Source organism: Myotis brandtii, unplaced genomic scaffold, assembly GCF_000412655.1.
Source record: "Myotis brandtii unplaced genomic scaffold, ASM41265v1 scaffold1703, whole genome shotgun sequence".
Taxonomy (NCBI): Eukaryota; Metazoa; Chordata; class Mammalia; order Chiroptera; family Vespertilionidae; genus Myotis; species Myotis brandtii.
The window spans coordinates 189,160-195,382 of NW_005356270.1; positions in this window are offsets into that span (position 1 = coordinate 189,160).

The window sequence follows — 6,223 nt, forward strand, 5'->3', positions numbered from 1 at the left end:
CCTTTTATTTCTTCTTGTCTGATTGCTATGGCTAGTACTTCCAGCACTATAGTGAACATGAGTGGTGAAAGTGGGCATCCCTATTTTGTTCCTGTTCTTAAGGGAAATGGTTTTAGTTTTTTGTCCATTGAGTGTGATGTAGGATGTAGGTTTGTCATATAAAGCTCTTATGATGTTGAAGTATGATCCCTCTGTTTCCACTTTGCTGAGAGTTTTTATCAGAAAAGGGTGTTGAATTTTGTCAAATGCCTTTTCTGCATCAATTGATATGATTATGTGATTTTTGTCTCTCAGTTTGTTTATGTGAAATATTATGTTTATTGATTTGCAGATATTGTAATAGCCTTGCATACCTGGAATAAACCCCACTTGGTCATGGTGTATGATCTTTCTAATGTAATGCTGGATCTTATTTGCTAGAATTTTGTTGAGGATTTCAGCATCTATGTTCATCAGGGATATTGACCTGTAATTCCTTTTGTTGTGGTGTCTTTATCTGGGTTTGGGATTAGGGTAATGCTGGCTTCGTAGAAAGAGCTTGGAAGTGTGCCTTCCTCTTGAATTTTTTGGAATAGTCTGAAGAGGATAGGTTTTAGTTCTTCTTTGAATGTTTGGTAAAACTCCCCTACAAAGCCGTCCAGACCAGGGCTTTTGGCTGCTGGAAGATTTTTGATTACTGCTTCAATTTCATCAGTAGCTATCAGCCTATACAGGTGTTTTAATTCTTTCTGATTGAGTTTTGGAAACTTGTATTTTTCTAGGAATATGTCTTTTTGTCTAGGTTGTCCAGTTTATTAGAGTAGAGTTGTTCATAATATATATTTACAATCCTTTGTATGTTTGTGTGGTTGATTGTTACTTCACCTCTTTCCAAAATGGAAGACTTTTATATGAAGAAAGATGGGTCAAGGAAGCTGTTAGGAAAAGAAAGAATTATTTTTAGACCAGGAACCTTATGAGGGGAAAGGAATGGTAGGAGTTTTTTTCATGCAGATCCTGCCTCTTCTATTCAATGAGGCATGGAGAGTTCCCAAGTGACAGATTACCTCACTGATGTCGACCAGAAAATTCCAGACCAGTTGATATGTTTCTGGGAGAGGTTAGAACAGCAGTTTGGTCAGGTATTAAATTTAGGTTTGGTATCATGGGCTTTAGCACAAGTGATGCCATTTTGGGCCTGTGGTTTTTTCTTTAACACTAATAAGGTCATATATGTTAGAAAAGTTTAAATATTATTATATTCAAGGAGAAAAATACCTAAAGTCCCTTTCAGCCCTGTAGTATTAGTGATTTTGTGATAGATGTTTATAAATCCATAAGTAGTGAATGTCATGAAGATTTCTGTTACTTGTGCCATTTATTCCATATAAAAAATTACCTTTACACACAAAAATTACATACACAAAACATCCCTCCTACTCTCAAAATATTTTTTCATAATCATATTATTAACGTAGGTAGTTATTGCATAGACTTAGTGTTTCAAACAGGAAAGAGTGGGAGAAAGAAAATTGTATCAAAGAAAATAAAGAAAAATAATATTTGTTATTTTTTGCATGTCAGAAAAATGGCACCGCTGGTCTGTGCCCCACTGCTTTTCAATACTAGGCTTGATCACGATGGACAAGAAACTTGGTCACATTGTTATTGGACTGGACCAGTAGTTGTCAGCCAAAAGACAACTCCAAGATGATATTATGAGAAGGAACTTTATTGTGAGCCAGCAAGCAAGGACACACTCAAGGTAACTTACCAAAGCTGCATGTCTCTGAACAAAGGATAGGATTCATCTTTATTCAGGGAAGTCATCTATAAACATCAAGGTAAACTTCGTCCTGAGAGGAGATTTTAGTATTATAATGAAGGTATAATGAGAAAAGTTCATGAGGATATCACTAGAGGGTCCTCTAAGCTTTGGATGGCCTCAGCTGGTTTCAGCCTTATCAAACCTCTGGTTCTACAAAACATCCTGGGCTTGTTCCTGAAAAACAGCTCTGGCAACTATCAATGTTAGGAATAGTACAGGTATAAAAGAAAGTTTAACTAATGAAGTCTCTGCCTTTCTGTTAAACATTTAGCAACTTATAAAATATGGCTACATAAACCTTATAAAATCTAGGGTGACCTAAGTGGGTTTAATTTAATAAAATTATGAACTGTACATAAAAGTTAGTCTATGCTAGGCTACCTGTTAGGTTAGATTACAACATCATTGTTACACCTTGAAATATGAATGAATTTGGTAGGATAACCAGGAACTGGGTTTTCTATTTTGAGCAAGATTTTAGGAGAACAATAGGACCATTCAGTGATGTCCCCAAAGAGCAGCTACTGACCAAGAAGAGTTGTCCTCTTGAGCAGGTCCTGACATTGAAGATAGCCATGTGAGTAATATACAGGGGTGGGCAGAAGTAGGTTTGCAGTTGCGAGTATGCAAAACAGTTTATCATTGTATTATTATTTGTGAATTATTGTATTATTTATTTGTATTACTACTGTAAACCTACTTTTGCCAACCCTGTATTTGAGCTTTACAGACCTCTCTTGTGGTGCTTCCTCCTCTTTCATCGAAAGGTTTGGTATTGCCTTATTTTCTTGATATTGCTTAGCACAATTTTCTTCAGTGCCTTGGAAATGCAATTGGCATGGATTTATACTCTCAATATTGGGTGTGTTCCAAATTCTATTACTGCCTTGCTATGACCATCAGGGGATTAACCTAATTATAATATTTTAAAAATAACTTGGTTCCTCTCACTGACACCAGAGAAAATTTCCCAATGGCAGCTTAATTGAGTAAAATAAATAAGTCCCTTCTTTACCTTGAAAGTAGGAAACCTCAAATTAAAAATGAGAGAAAATGATTTTATACCTAAAGTTCTTCTGGACTGGTCTTTAATTAAGACCACAATTACATGTGGACATTGAAGTATTCATTTTATTCATACCCCATATTATCATTCTGCTTTTTCTTCTGCATTCAAAGCATTTATTAGACATGAGAGCTTTGAATATAATCATGCAAACATAAGCATGAAAACATAATTACCAAAATGATATTTAAAAAACAATTCAGCAGGTGGATGACCTCTTTGATAAAAAGTAACAATAGTAACTAATAAAGCTACCAGTTGGATAGGAGAAATTCACTGCTTTCTGCAAATCTAAGAAGAAAAGGGCATTTTTAATTATGTAATATATTGATGTTCAGGAAAAACAGATTAAAATCATCTCATTTTATGAGAATTTAATTCACTCTATACGTTGTCATTCTCTACTACATTTCCCATGAGGCCTGTTTAACTATAGATCTGTGTGAAAAATAGCAGCTTTCTCCCTTCCATTAGCATTTCTTCCTGCCACAACCATCTCATATACCCCACGCCTTGGCTAGTGACATCAGACTCATTTCATTTCAAGGCCATGGTTATCCTGATGAAAGGCAGGGCAGAGATATAAACAAAATGAATTCACCTTCTGACAAGATGCTTGTGGCAGAGACATGTACATAGGTTTGGATGTGTCCTGTTCAAAATTTTAACAAATGAGTTCAGTGAATTTATAGAAAGGATGTAGATCTGTTAATTGTATGGATGATGCAGAAATGGAAGAGTCAGCTAATATAATAGATGATAGAGTCATGTGTCCAAAAGATCCTGACAATTTGGAAATATGAGCTAAAATTAGCAAGATGATACATTTATATCTTGAGGGATACATATAAAGTTCTTCACTCAGGATAAAAACAATCACTTGCCTATATAATCAAGTTGGGGAAACCTTAATAATTGGTAGATTATGTTAAAGCAACCACAACAATAATGACAACTGTAGAACAAAAGAAACCTGAAGTTTTAGTTGATTTCAAGTTAAATATTGGTCCCTAGTTGTAAGTCCACTGCCATGAAACTCAACTTTGGAAGCTGTGATGAAGCTAATATAGTAAAGGTATCTTTGGGGGATGAAATACATTCTATAATGATCCAGTAGAAAGTTCTTGCATTTTTTTAAATGTATGACCTCCTGGCAGGACTGTATACAAAAATATAAGAAACTAGAGGCCCAATGCACGAAATTCATGCAAGAGTAGGCCTTCCTGCCCTCGGCTGCTGGCACTGGCTTTCCTCTGGCACCTGGGACCTGGCCATCCCTAGCAGCCCCAGCTTCATCCAGAAGGTCGTCCGGAAGGATGTCCAGTCTAATTAGCATATTCTTCTTTTATTATTATAGACTAGAAAATTCATGCACTGGAGTGGGGGGACCCTCAGCTTGGCCTGCCCCCTTTCACAGTCTGGGAGCCTTCAGGGGTGGGAGGTGACCCAGTGATCAGGGGAAGGAGATGTCCCATCACACCTCTACTGCTGCCACTGCCGGCAGTGCAAGCATTGGCCAACCCTGGTTACCCGAGCCTCGGGCGGCCCTGGGCAGCTGGGCAGCTGCCATCCAAGGCTTGCCTGTGCCTCAGGCTGGCCCTATGCGGCTGGGGGGCTGAAGGGACTGGGAGATTCTAGAGGCAGGCGTGCAGAGCAGCTGGGCCTGCCTGGGGGCGGGCCTGGCCTTGCTGTGAGCCTGCCGTGCTGGCTGGGCTAAAGGGTCTAGGCGCTGCCATCTTGTGGCTGTGGGCACTGCCATCTTTAAGGGTGGGGCAATCAATTAGCATATTCCCTCCTTATTGGCTGTGGGTGCGGCCATCTTTGAGGGTGGGGCAGGCAATTAGCATATTCCCTCATTGGCTGTGGGCACTGCCATCTTTGCTACAGCGTGAGGGTCAATTAGCATATTACCTCCTTATTAGATAGGATTAGCATCAGAAATTCTGATTATATCAAATGCCTCACTTTGTTCATCTAATATTGGAACTAATAATAGCCAGCTTCCAGGGTTTGTATAGGGATCAGTTTGATAGAGTGGAAATAATTGCATTAAAATCCAATATACTAGGGGAAAAATGGCGGAGGCTTAGACGGACGTGTTGGTGCTTTGTCCCGGACCAGATAGGGGCGAGCAGCTGAAACGGGTAGCATACAGCCCGAACAAGCAGAGGAGATTCAGCTGAGAGACAGTCTGCAGCCAGGAAAGACAGAGAGCTCCTAGAAAATGGGGATGGTTAGAGATTGAGGCTGAAACCTCCCCCTGGGCGCCAGCTCAGCGGCGTGACCGCGCCATCTTGGGTAGCTGTTATCCGCATCCAGAGATCAGCTACTAACCCGGAGGCAACGGCTCTCAAGCAGCGCGACTACATGAACTCAGAGGAGACCTGCTTCCCTCCACGGAAAGGTTAGACTTACCCCAAAGGTGCGGTTTGCAATTCAGGTTGGAGCGAGGAACGCGTGCGGGTGCGGGGGGAAATCTGCGCCCCCCAAAATCCGCGCCCATAGAGGCCAGCGTGACCCACAGGTGGGGAGGGCTCCCGCAGGGCTGCTGGCAGAAGGTAACACTATAAATAAGCCCATAGTTGGACTGGATGCAAAGGGGCAACTTCAGATTCTCCCAGGTGGCCGGCTACTTGGTGCCAGGGGCCAGAGCGCGCGCAGAGACTCCGCGGAGTTCCCACAGCCTCCCAGGCTCTTGTTTACACACTTCCTCTTAAATCTGTGAGTTTGATTGTTGATCCCAGTGCATGTGATTACCCAGGTGGGGTCGCTAGCAGAGCTTGTAGGGGAAGATTGTTTTTGGGGAGCCTGGGAAACAGAGCTGGGAGTGGCGACTCCTCTGGGCGGAGCTGGTTCAGGTACAATAGAGAACTCCTGGTCAGAGAGGACTTAAAGCCTTGGAGGTCAATCCAGACACACTGCCACCCAGAGGCAGAGCCACGAACTGACTCTTCTGTAAATGCAGATAAAGCAGTGAGGGGAACCAATACGGCCTGCCTTAAAATCAGGACTGTGGCTTACAACACGGAGGAACAGTGTATCAGAGGGAAATTCAACATTCTCCTGAATTCCGGGCGTGCCAAAAAGAAGAGTAGAAGATCTGAAGCACCTGCATTACTGCACATTTTTATTTTATTTTTTTTTAATTAATTACTTTTTCACCTTTTAACTAAGAAAACATTGTTTTTCTTTTTTTTTTCCCATCACCTGATTTTACCCTTTCAACTACTACATTTTTACTTTTAACTAGTATTATTACCGCTACCATTTTACCATTTTTAAAGTGTCGTTTTCTTTTCTTTCTTTTTTATTTTGGGACTAATGTTCTCCATTCTATTTTCATCGTTCCT